The sequence below is a fragment of the Petaurus breviceps genome, unplaced genomic scaffold (assembly GCF_028583685.1).
Source record: "Petaurus breviceps papuanus isolate PSGF00001 unplaced genomic scaffold, PetGlider_PUasm1.0 76, whole genome shotgun sequence".
Taxonomy (NCBI): Eukaryota; Metazoa; Chordata; class Mammalia; order Diprotodontia; family Petauridae; genus Petaurus; species Petaurus breviceps.
This window is the reverse complement of record NW_027186473.1, coordinates 48020794-48032591: the sequence shown is the minus strand read 5'-3', so window position 1 is coordinate 48032591 and position 11798 is coordinate 48020794. Positions and strand designations below refer to the sequence as shown.

The following is an 11798-nucleotide window of genomic DNA, read 5'->3' as shown; positions in this document are numbered from 1 at the left end:
TTCCTTCCTTCCTTCCTTCCTTCCTTCCTTCCTTCCTTCCTTCCTCCCAGTTCACTCTGAAGCTCATATATTTGACCACAATAGGTCCCTGTCCACATTCCACTTAATGGCTGTGTTTTAGACACTCTTGCCTTAGAATAAATGGTAATGGTAACTGTTTCTCTTTGGAACAACAACTCTGAGGGTCTTCCTCTCCCAGCTTGATTTTTTTCCAATTAAAAGGACCATCCCTTGACTCACTTCTTTTATTTTTTTTAAAGCAATTGGGGTTAAGTAACTTGCCCAAGGTTACCTGGCCAGTTATTTTGTATGGGTGCTAAGTATCTGAGGCCGGAACCGATCCCGGGTCCTCCCAACTCTGGCACTCTTACTCCCTGAGCCATCTAGCTGCCCCTTGACTCACTTCTTAAAGAAGCCTATTCACTGAATGGGTGTTACCTCACTCTAAGTGAGTCCATGAAAAGGCCTTAGTGGAAAAGGGCCAGGATCTCGCACTGTATCCTGAGTTATCTCCAGTCATCCTGATGCATATCTGGTCACTGGATCCAGATGGCTCTGGAGGAGAAAGTGAGATACATACATACATACATACACACATACATACATAAATATGTGTACACACATATATGTATATGCATGTGTACATATAACTCTCCCTCCTAATCTCCATCTTCTGACTTCCTTTCCTGGCTTCTGACAAGTTCCATCTTCTATAAAATGCCTTTCCCTCTCCCATTGATGCTGGTTCCCTTCCCTCTGTTGAGTTTCTCCAGTGTACACCATGTATTGTTTGCACATCATTGTTTTCATGTTGTCTCCTCCGATAGAGTGTGAGATCCTTGAGGGTAGGGACTGTCTTTTACCTTTCTTTGTATCTTCACCCTTTAGTAGAGTGCCTGGCATGGAGAAGGAGCTAAATAAAATGCCAGCTGAGTGACTGACATTTCTGTTTTGTGATTCAGTCCTTTTAGTTGTGTCTGATTCTTCTTGATCCTGTGGGGCTTTCTTGGCAAAGATACTAGAGTGGTTTGCCATTTCCTTCTCCAATTCATTTGACAGAAGAGGAAACTGAGACAAATAGGGTTAAATGCCTTGCCCAGGGTCACATGGCTAGAAAGTGTCTGAGGCCAGATTTGAACTCAGGAAGATGAGTCTTCCTGACTCCAGGTCTGGCACTGTATCCATTACACCACCTAGCTTTTTTTTTTTTAACACTTTTTTTTTTTTTTTTTGCTTTGGAAGGCAATTGGGGTTAAGTAACTTGCCCAAGGTTACACGGCTCCTTTTTTTGTGTGGGGGGGTGTTAAGTGTTTGAGGCTGGAACCGAACTTGGGTCCTCCTGACTCCGGGGCCAATGCTTTACTTACTGCTCCACGTAGCTGCCCTTCACCACCCAGCTTCTGCTCCTATTGACATACTAGGTACTTAATAGATATTTGTTGATTGATTGGGTAATCAAAGTAGAATATAATTAATCATATATCTACAAGTTATCTTAAAGACTCTTTAGTGGTTTGTGAACATCTGCAAGGCTTAATCTCCTTCATTAGTAGGGCTCTCTCAATCTTATTTTGAACTTGAGAAACAAAATAAAATGGGCATTTCCATATACATAAAAAATGAGCAGTGTTGTATATGAACTGCAGGTTTCTATTATGTACAGCTGACTTTTCTTTTTAAATATACCAGGTATCAGCTTGAAATCACACTAAGACTTTTGGGACACCCATGTAACCAATTCAGCCTGCAGCTTTCAGAGTTCATCCGCTTGAATGTACTTCTTTCTGGCCTTCCTTCTGTTTTCATTTTTTATTTTGAAGACGCTTCAGATTCTTCCTCTCCTCCCTCATCTCCCTCTCTTCTTCTCCCTCTCTCCTTTCTTTCTCTCCCTTTTCTGTTCTCCATCCCTCTGCCATATTGTGCTCTGCTTTTTCAGAGTGTCTATTGAGATGTCATTTTGTGGACCATGAAAACGCTGGTTGCCAGCCTTTTCATATTTCTTTCCTTAGTTCTCTGTTGTTTTTCAGTCATGTCTGACTCTTCATGATCCCCTTTGAATTTTTTTTTTCAAATATCCTGGAGTGGTTTGCCATTTCTTTTTCTAGCTCATTTTACAGATGAGGAAACTGAGGAAAACAGGATTAAATGACTTGCTCAGGGTTTTGCAGTGAATATCTGAGGCTGGATTTGAAACTTAGGAAGATGAATATTCGTCACTCCTCGTTCCAGCCCCAGTATTCACTGTGCCACCTTACTCTCCCCATCAAGCTACTTTGTATTTATTTGGTAGGTCATTTATAGTTACTGGTCTCTATGCACCATACCCCTCCCAGCAGAATGTAAGCTTCTTGAGGACAAGGACTATTTTTTTTTCTTTGTACTGACCCCTTCCTCTTTCTCCCCCCTCCCCAGTGCCTAGTACAGCACCTAGAATATTTATTAATTCTTATATTGAATTGACTTGACCATAGAGAACATCTACTCCAGAGATTCTTAACCAGGGAACCCTGAACTTGTTTTTTTGTTTTTTGTTTGTTTGTTTTTGCTTTTTGGTGGGCAATTGGGATTAAGTGACTTGCCCAAAGTCACACAGCTAGTAAGTGTGTCAAGTGTCTGAGGCCGGATTTGAACTCAGGTCCTTCTGACTCCAGGGCCAGTGCTCTATTCACTGCACCACCTAGTCACCCCCCTGAACTTGTTTTAAAAAATATTTGGATAACTCTATTTTAGTATAACTGGCTTCTTTTGTAATCTTATGTATTTTGTTTTATGAATTTTAAAAACATTGAACATGATACTGAAAAAGAGTCTGTAGGCATCACCAGATTGCCCAAGGGTTAGTCCAGGGATGGGGAACCTGTGACTTTGAGGCCACATGTAGCTCTCTAGGTCCTCAAGTATGACCCAATCAGTCAAAGGGCCACACTCAAGGACCTAGGGGGCCACACATGGCCTTGAGGCCACAGTTTAATATATATTTAAATATTATTATATATAATAATATAATATACAATATCTTTTAATAATAAAATATATTATATCATATATAAATATATAATATATTTAATAATAAAATATAGAAAATATTTTAAATATATTAATAGATATTTAATATATAATAACACCCCTGGGTTATTGGCAGAAAGTCACCCAACCACTCAATGGCAGCCTGGAACCAGAGCTCAGTCTCCTCAGTTCTGTACTCCAAGGGAGGACTCAGAAGGACTGAGCTGTCATGTTCTGAGTACTGTCTTTGGAGAAGTGTTTCAGACACTTAATATTTGTGTTTCCTTTAGTCAGTCTCAGTTTTCTCATCTTTAAAATGAGGGGTTTGGATTAGATGCTCTCTAAGGCCCTGCCCAGATTTAAAGTTCTATAATCATGTAAATGGACATTGAAACCCCAACTTTAACCCTTATGTTTTACCTTAGGCCAATCTCTTAACATCTCAGGGCCTCATTTTTTTTCTCAGCAGTAAAATGAGGGAGGTGGGGGGTGGATGAGGTGACCTTCAAGGGCTCTGCCAGTTCTTACTTGCTGTAAATTATTTTTTTCTACTAGTTACCTCTGCTTAATGGAGATGAGAAAAATTGAGTTCTCACTGTCTGACCTACCTACCTTCAGATAATCACCCTTAAATGTGAGAGATGGGAAACAGGTGGTTTAGAACTGAGAGAAAGGGAGAGTCAAAGACTGCCTTACCAGTTGTGACCTCCAGACCAGCCTATATATGTATGCCAGGAACAATTATATGAATAATGAATCTGAAGTTTGTAATTCTTCTTTAGTAGAAGGTAAACATCTCAAGGGCTTGATGATCCATAGATAAATCCTTTGGATTAGAATGTCGAAGGATCTTTGAAGTTGGAATGAAGCTTGGACTGAAGCACAGGAACCTTCTCTGTCTCTATGAATGTGAAATAAAAGTTAAATCATCTCCAGCCACAATCTCCTATCCAACCTGCACTTGGATGAATCTTGTTCCAAGGGTGCCAAGCATACTGGACTGTAGATCTGCAGTGTGGATTGGAAAGGACAGTCTTGTCCTAAGTTAGGAGGTGTTATTTTTCCCATGGTTTGATTTGCCTGGCATTCTTTGCCTGGCATTTTTCCTCCCTTTTCCTTCTCAAGGAAGAGGAGAAGAGAGGAGGGCAGGTTGCTGATGAAGTCAAGAGGGCGCTTGGGCTGGCTGGGTTTATTGCTTTTGGCAGACGGTGCCGGTGATGTGGTTTTACTTTCTATTTGTAGAGCCTTTCTAGAAACCTATCCTCTGTTCTTCAGTGAGTCTTCCTTGTTCATACACACACTGTGCATGTATGCATGTTTGCATATATGTAAACACATAGATACACACATATGTATGTACACACACATATTTTGCATTTTATCTGCTTCCTGGCAAACACATATAGGCCCCGTGAGAAAACACGGCATCTGGGTGAGGGAGCAGAAGGAGGACTTCACCATATAATAACCATCTTCCTCTCTAAATTCAGATTTTGCTTTTTAACATGACATTTTTGCTTAGGGTCATAGATTCAGAGTTGGAAGGGTCCTAAGAAGTCCTTGAGTCCAATCTCTGCCACCCTCTACCCAATTTTACAATTGAGGAAACTGAGACCCAAATAGATTTGGCCAAGGTCACATAGTAAAATTTCAGAAACAGGGTTTAAACCCTGGTCCTCTGACTTCAAACATGTTGTTTTCCAGTTCATCTGCTTGCCTTTTCCTTTGGTTCCTGGGCAGTCAGAAGAATACTTTGCACACATTCATATTGGAATGTTGGGTTTTCTCGATCTTAGGAAGATGGCTTAGACATTTGATTGAGTTAAATTCTTAACTTTCACAAAGGCACAACTTCACAGTCAAACTGTCTGGTTTCTATTCCCCGAGAAAGCAACTCATTCAGAAGTTCACACTTGGTTCACAAAATCATTATCTCCTCAAGCATTCAGCTTGCTGGGAAATATTGCTCTTTTTGCCAACATTTCTATTTTGAAAACAGAAAAAAGATTCTAGGAAAAGGTTGAAATAGTTGTGTGCAGTGCAAGTATTGTATAACGGCCCCACTGTGTTACAAGTCTAAGGAAAACAAGAACCACTTACTTAGCAAGGAGAGAAATGCCAAGACTTGAATGTAGCTTTAAGCCAGGAATGTCTCCAATTTGCACACGAACAAAAAAAAGTGTCCTGTTAATTCAAGGGGAGTTTCTAACAGACTATGGAAACAGGGAAAAATAAAGAAGAGGTAACCATATCTGCAGACAGGAAAGAACCATTTAGTTGTGTTTAAACAATGATCTGATGATTGGGAGTCTGGGTGGGGTGGGTCGGTAGAAGACTGAGGAGGGTAGGAATGGTTGAAAGCACCAGTGTTTAAGCCAGGCAGATTTTTAATGAAGAAATGAAATGATGGGAATCATGTTTCTTCAACACACAGGCTACTTCCCCACACACCTTCCAGCAGGGGATTGTCATTGGAGAGGGCTCCCTTTTGAGAAATGCAGAGGGAGAGCCAGGGAATGGGAAGGCTGGGGCAGGGGAGGGGAGGGGTCCTTTGAGGTCTTCAGGCTCAAGGCTCTCATTCCTCTCTGGGGCCAAGACTGTATTCTTTCTTAGTTTCAACACAGCATTGTGGGGTCCTGTGTTCTTAAGACCATTGGACTTAGAACTGAAAGAAATATTAGAGACCATCTTTTTCTTTTCTGCATTTTCTTTTTAAATACAACTGCATTTTATTTTCACTTCCAAAGTCTCTCCCTTCCTCACCTCTCCCCCATCCATTGAGAAGGCAAGAAATAACAAAACCTATTACAAATAGGAAGTTAAGCAAAACAATTTTCCCCATTAGCCAAGTTCAGGGAGGGGGGAGAAAAAAAATGAAAGGAAAAATAATATGCTTCAATCTGTACTGAGAATACATCTGTTTTTATCATATGTCCTGTGGAATTTATGGCAGGCCATTGTGTTGATCAGAGTTGCTATATATTTCATGATATTTTTGTTGCTGTGTAAATTGTTTTGCTTCTGTTCACTTCACTTCGGATCAGTTTATTTATTTTCCTCAGTTTTTCTGAAACTATCCCCTTCATCATTTTTTACAGCACAATAGTTTTCTATCGTGGTCCCATATCACAGCTTGTTCAGCCATTCCAATCAATGGGCATCCCCTTGGTTTCCAATTCTTTACCACCACAAAAAGAACTGCTCGAAAGAGTTTTGTACATATGGGTCAGAGATCATTTTTTAAAACCCTTCCATTTTAGAGAAAATGAAATGGAGGCCCAGAGAGACCAAGTAATTTGCTCAAGTCACACAGGATTTGATTTCAGGTCTCTGAAAAAACACTGGATTTGGAATCTGAGGACTTGGGTTTGAATCCCACTCATGTGTATTGTGCTCCTTGGAGTAAGTCTTTTAAGGTCTCTAGGCCTTAGTTTTCTCATCTGTAAAAAAGAGGGGATTGGTTCAGATGTCTCTTTGTGGTTCTAAATCCAATGCTCTTTCCTCTATATATTTTATATAAGGACCACTCAGCATCAGAAATATACTTGGGATGGGGGACTAGACCTCAGGTACCATCGAAGTGACTGCTTTTCTATAGAGATGGGGACTGTGGTCTGGAGGGTACCTCTCATTCAAAGCTGAGTAAATTAAAGAGAAAAAAGACAAGAAGCCGGCTGGCCAGAAGAACACCAGCAGAGGCAGGGAATGCCATGGTTGGCAAAGTGAGTGTTTCTGCAATGACTCCTGGCCTTCAAAGTCCCCACCCAGGTAGTGGCTCTTTCCCATGAGGTCAAGGGCAATCTCTCTCCAGCTGAGCCTGTGGTGGGAGTGGCTTTTCAGGTCTTCTCAGTTGGAAGTCACTCTTCTCTACATCACACCTAGCTGTATTTCAAAGATTAATGAACAGAATCTTGTCAGGTTTGATATATCGAACTGGGGGAGTGGACTTGGCCGATGTCATCATAAATTCCCCGAGCTGCAAATTCTACTTTAAGGACCTAGCATAAGGTTGGGGTGAGAACTGAAGAAGAGGGAATGGCTGTAAAATGTGGAAAGTGCCAGTTTTGAGAGAAAACTGTAAATTTTCTAGGACATTAGGTTTCAAAAGAAGGATTACGCACAGACTAAACAAAGTAGAAGTCATAAAAAATTTAAAGACACCACAAAACATAACAGAACTAAGATCCTTTTTAGGTATGACAGAATCCAAAGAGGAAACTTATACCAAATTATGCCACCCAGGCAGGGCCATTAATTAACCTAATGAGAAAATATCTTCCATTTCCATGGGCCTAAGCGTGTCAGGAAGCTTTTGACATTTTAAGATGGAAAAAAAAAGGCAATTGCTCCATTCTGAAAACTTCAAAATGTTAAAACTTATTGGTTCAAATTCCCTGAGGTACTTCTGATAATGGCCTTCTGAGCTCTCTAGGGGGATATAGTAATTGGAGTATAAGTAGAATGGGAATTAGAAAAGCAGAGCAGGGAAGAGGAAGTTGGAATCCAGGGAAAGATCAGGGAACGAGGAATCAGACATCTTGATTCAGAGCTAGTCACTGACTTCCCAGCTAATTCAGAGGCTAAATAGCCCAGTGGATGGGAACAGTGTAGACAGATAAACAAAATGATCCTGGATCTTCACCATCCCCTCCCCCATTGTTGACCTCAATTAATCTGTGTTTATGTATGAAAACCAAAGTGGAGGGCTGAGGTAATCATTGGATTATTTGACTCTAGAAGAATTCATCTGAATTATTCAGATTTTTTGCGGGGGAGGGGGACTAGGGAATGTGATTTTTTTTTTTTTACTTAATTGTTTGTGGGTTGCCATAAATAAGAAATTTGAAAGAAGTTTCCTCCCCATTTCCTTGGGATTTATGAGATGACATGGACGAGGAAGGAAAGAAACAAGTATTTATTAAGAGCCTACTATGTGACAGGTACTGTACTAAGTGCTTTACAAATATTATCTCATTTGATTCTCACAACAACCCTGGGAAGTAGATACTGTCATTATCCCCATTTTACAGATGAGGGAACTGAGGCAAATTAGAAGTCCAGTGACTTGCCCAGGCTCCTACAGTTATGAAGAGTCCGAGGCTGGATTTGGTCTTGCTGACTCCAGGCCTAGCACACTCTCTACTGCTTCACATAGCTGCCTCTATGACAAGGGTTGCAATGGATAGGCAAACATGGATGGATTGCAATCAACATTGATGGATGGACTGTACACATCTTTGAGATCACAAATTTGTTGGAATTTTTAATTGTTAGATAGTTCAATTCATTATTTCACTATTCACATGTAGACATAATCTTCCATAATCTCCCCAAGAAGAGTTGTATTTAAGTTCTTGGTTTTGGGGGCTGGTCTTTTATAGTAGTTGGGCTCATGATGGAATTGACAATTCTCCTTTCTTGTGTCCTAGCATTTTATCTTCTTTGATAGTTGCACACAAAGTTGTTGTTCTTTGCCCTTCATTCTCAAAGAGGACCATGACATCAGGAAGGTGATTTCATCACTTGCAAGTGAATTGGATTTAAGGGAGGTTGGGCTGTGCAAAGTCACCAGCCTTACTCTATCCTCTGGAGCTACTGGGGTCCAGTGGCAAGATATAGATCTACATCATTCCTTTTCCTTCACATTGGGACCATTCTAAGACATAAGTTATGATATCAGAAGATATATTCTGCCTGAGAATGGCCAACACTGGATTTCACATTAACTGTGTAATCATGGCCTCTAAGTGAGGTTTTTCCATCTGTGAAATGGAGATAATAATGCTTCTTTCACCGAAGGAGTTTCAAGGATTATTGAGATAATGTGGATAAAAGGCTTTGAGGTCTTCAGATGAAGGGGTAGAGGTATGCCACATATTATTAGTTGCATTCAAATTGTCACATAGTCTTGTAGTTCTAGGCGAGAAGGTAGTAGTCAGTTATTTATGTATTTCCACCTCAGATTACTTTCAGAGCTAAAATTTCAGAGTTATTCCAGATGCATAGGAAACTGGGTGGGGTTTTTGCTCTACCCTGGAGCTATCCTAGGGGGGAATTATAGCCCCAGAATTAGCTTGTGGGAATGACTTTTCATATTTCCAGAGGTGGTAGAAGGAGTAGTACTGATCTGGAAGCCCTGGGGATATGCCCAGATTGCTTTGGGGAGGTGGGCCAATCTTGATTGGTCTTGTTAATTCTGATGTTGTTTTCCAAAGTTCTCCAGATCACCAGGGAGAGAACTGGGTCCCTTAGGACCACCCTGGTTCTGTCTCATCCATACTGTGGAACCCAGCATCCATTCAGGTCTCTGGAAGACCCTATTATCATACCCTTATCCCAGTGCTAATGCCAAATAACTTGAAATGTTGGAAGCCAGTTTGAAATTTGAGCCTTTTAAGAGTACCCAAACACCATTTCAAAGCTTCAGTGATCTGTGATTTCCTTGGTATGAATTTTCCTTTTGCCTACATAGATCAAAATCTCTCTACAATTTCACTGACTTGTCTTATGAATTATTGTGGCCAAAAAAAAAAATAAGCCTTGAGCCAAGCTGGTGATGAGCCTCCCTGACTTTCCCAGGCTATTATTAAGAATTATCATTATCCCCATTTTACAGATGATACTGAGGCAAGACAGAAGTTAAGTGACTTACCCAGGGTCACATAGTTAGTATGTATGCTAGCTTACATTCCTTTTCTTCACACATTCTACTCTCCAGCCAAACTGTGACTTTGTGAAATTTTACTTGTGAAATTCCTAGCTTCCTTCAAGGTTTAGTTCAAGAGCTACCTTCTACAGTATTTACCCAATAGAATGCAACATCATTGAAGGCTGTTTTTTCAGTAGTGTCCAACTCTTCATGACCCCATTTGGGGTTTTCTTGGCAGAGGTACTGGAGAAGTTTACCATTTCCTCCTCCAGTTCATTTTACAGATAAGGAAACTGAGTCAAACAGGGTTAAGTAACTTGTCTAGGGTCACCCAGCTAGTAAGTGTCTGAAGGCAGATTTGAACTCATGAAGATGAGTCTACCTGACTCCAGGCCCAACACTTTATCTATCCACTGCATCACCTAGCTGCCCTTCATTAACACTTTAAAAGTGATGAAGGCTGGTATTATTTCCATCTTCATTCCCACACTGCCTAGTAGATAACAGGTACTTAAGAACATTAGCTAGTATTTATATAACATTTTGCAAATATCTCATTTTATCTTCACAACAACTCATATAGGGATATTATCTCCATTTTATAGATAAGGAAACTGAGGTAGAGGTTAAGTGATGTGTCCAGAGTCACACAGCCAGTAAGTTTCTGAGACTGGATTTGAACTGAGGTCTCGTGGACTCTAGATATGGTGCTCTATTCACTATGACACCTTGTTGGTGGCTTAATAAAATAAAAATAAAAGAAAAAAAATAAAAGTGACTTCATAAATGCTTGATAAATAAATGAATGAACGGATGACTTTCAGACAACAGAATATATTATATCACCAGGTCAATGCTGTGACTCAGAAATAATATACTCAAAAAGAGGGTGTTTACAGGAAGACACATGAGAAATTAGTTTTGCTTGAAGAAACCCTTGGGGGGAAAGAGGAGGGTGGAGAGGACAGGATCAAAGATTTTATCATATTGAAGATATATCTCTATATCAAGGATAGAAAGAGGTGAAATGGATTAACAATGGGTCACAATGTTTAGGTTAAATTTTTAAAAGTGGCTTGATCTGAGGGGTCATTAATCACTGGAACAGATATTCTGGTTATTGTTGCTAGAGCTGCTTAAGGACAGGGACCAATCCATCTGAATGAGTGAAGCCTGTCAGGGCAGGATCTCTGGGGGTCCCTCAACTCCCTGTGATTATTTCATAGCCTGGAGGTTTGGACTCTGAACTCTGGAGTAAGTGGCACTCACCTCTGAGAGCCCTGTGGTCTCTAGGCCTCTGGCAGTTCTGGGGCCCCTGACTCTCAGCTCCACCAGAGCTCTGAATGAATGTGAGAGCCAGGTGGCCAAGGGGGCCTCACACGGAGATTCAGCTTCACATATTGCCATACAGGGTTTTACTGCCAGCTGCTCATCAAAACAGCTACAAAAAGGGGGAGGGAGGGAAATTAAGTGGACTAAACATATGAACATGCTTCCTGCAGGAACCAGAAGGACAAGAGGAAGAGGGAGAGACAGACAGATGGAAACAAAGAGAGACAGAAGGAGGGGAGATAGAGTGAGAGAGATGTAAAGTCAGAGAGAGAAATGATGAGAGAGACAAAGAAAGAAAGAGAAAGGAACAGACAGGAAGACAGAATGAGGTAGAGAGAAAGAGAAAGAGAAAGGGAGGTGGGGGAAGTAAGAGAGAAAGGGGATAGGGAGAGAAAAAGGTAGAGAGAAGAAAGAGAAAAGGAGGGAGAGGGAGAAAGAGGAGGAAGGGAAAGAAAGAGGGAAGAAAGGTGAGAGGAAGGGAGGGAGAAAAATCATGGGCAGATTAGGAGGCTTTGCCCCTCTAAGGCCAGAATGAACAAGGGCAAGCACATAAGAGAGTGTCAGTAGACAGTTGAAATGTAAATACATACTTGGTGGCATTCGCTGCCATTCTCAACCAGGTGTACAGCATCAAACAACATTGCCTTTGACCTAAAAATATTAGAGAAAATTTTAAATGAAAATTAAACAGTTATGATAAGAACTCACCTTTGCTACTGACCTCCACATCCACCCTGAAGGTGCTGGGATATATGGATAACCCATAATCTTTGGAACCAGAGCAGAATGATTAAGAGCTCTCTCTCTCTCT

General features: G+C 40.8%; 1 pseudogene; it reads right to left on the bottom strand.

The window, feature by feature from the left end:
* Positions 1-11597, bottom strand: part of LOC138174661 (GTP-binding nuclear protein Ran pseudogene) — a 132314-nt pseudogene extending 120717 nt beyond the window's left edge.
* Between the last annotated feature and the right edge of the window lie 201 nt (positions 11598-11798).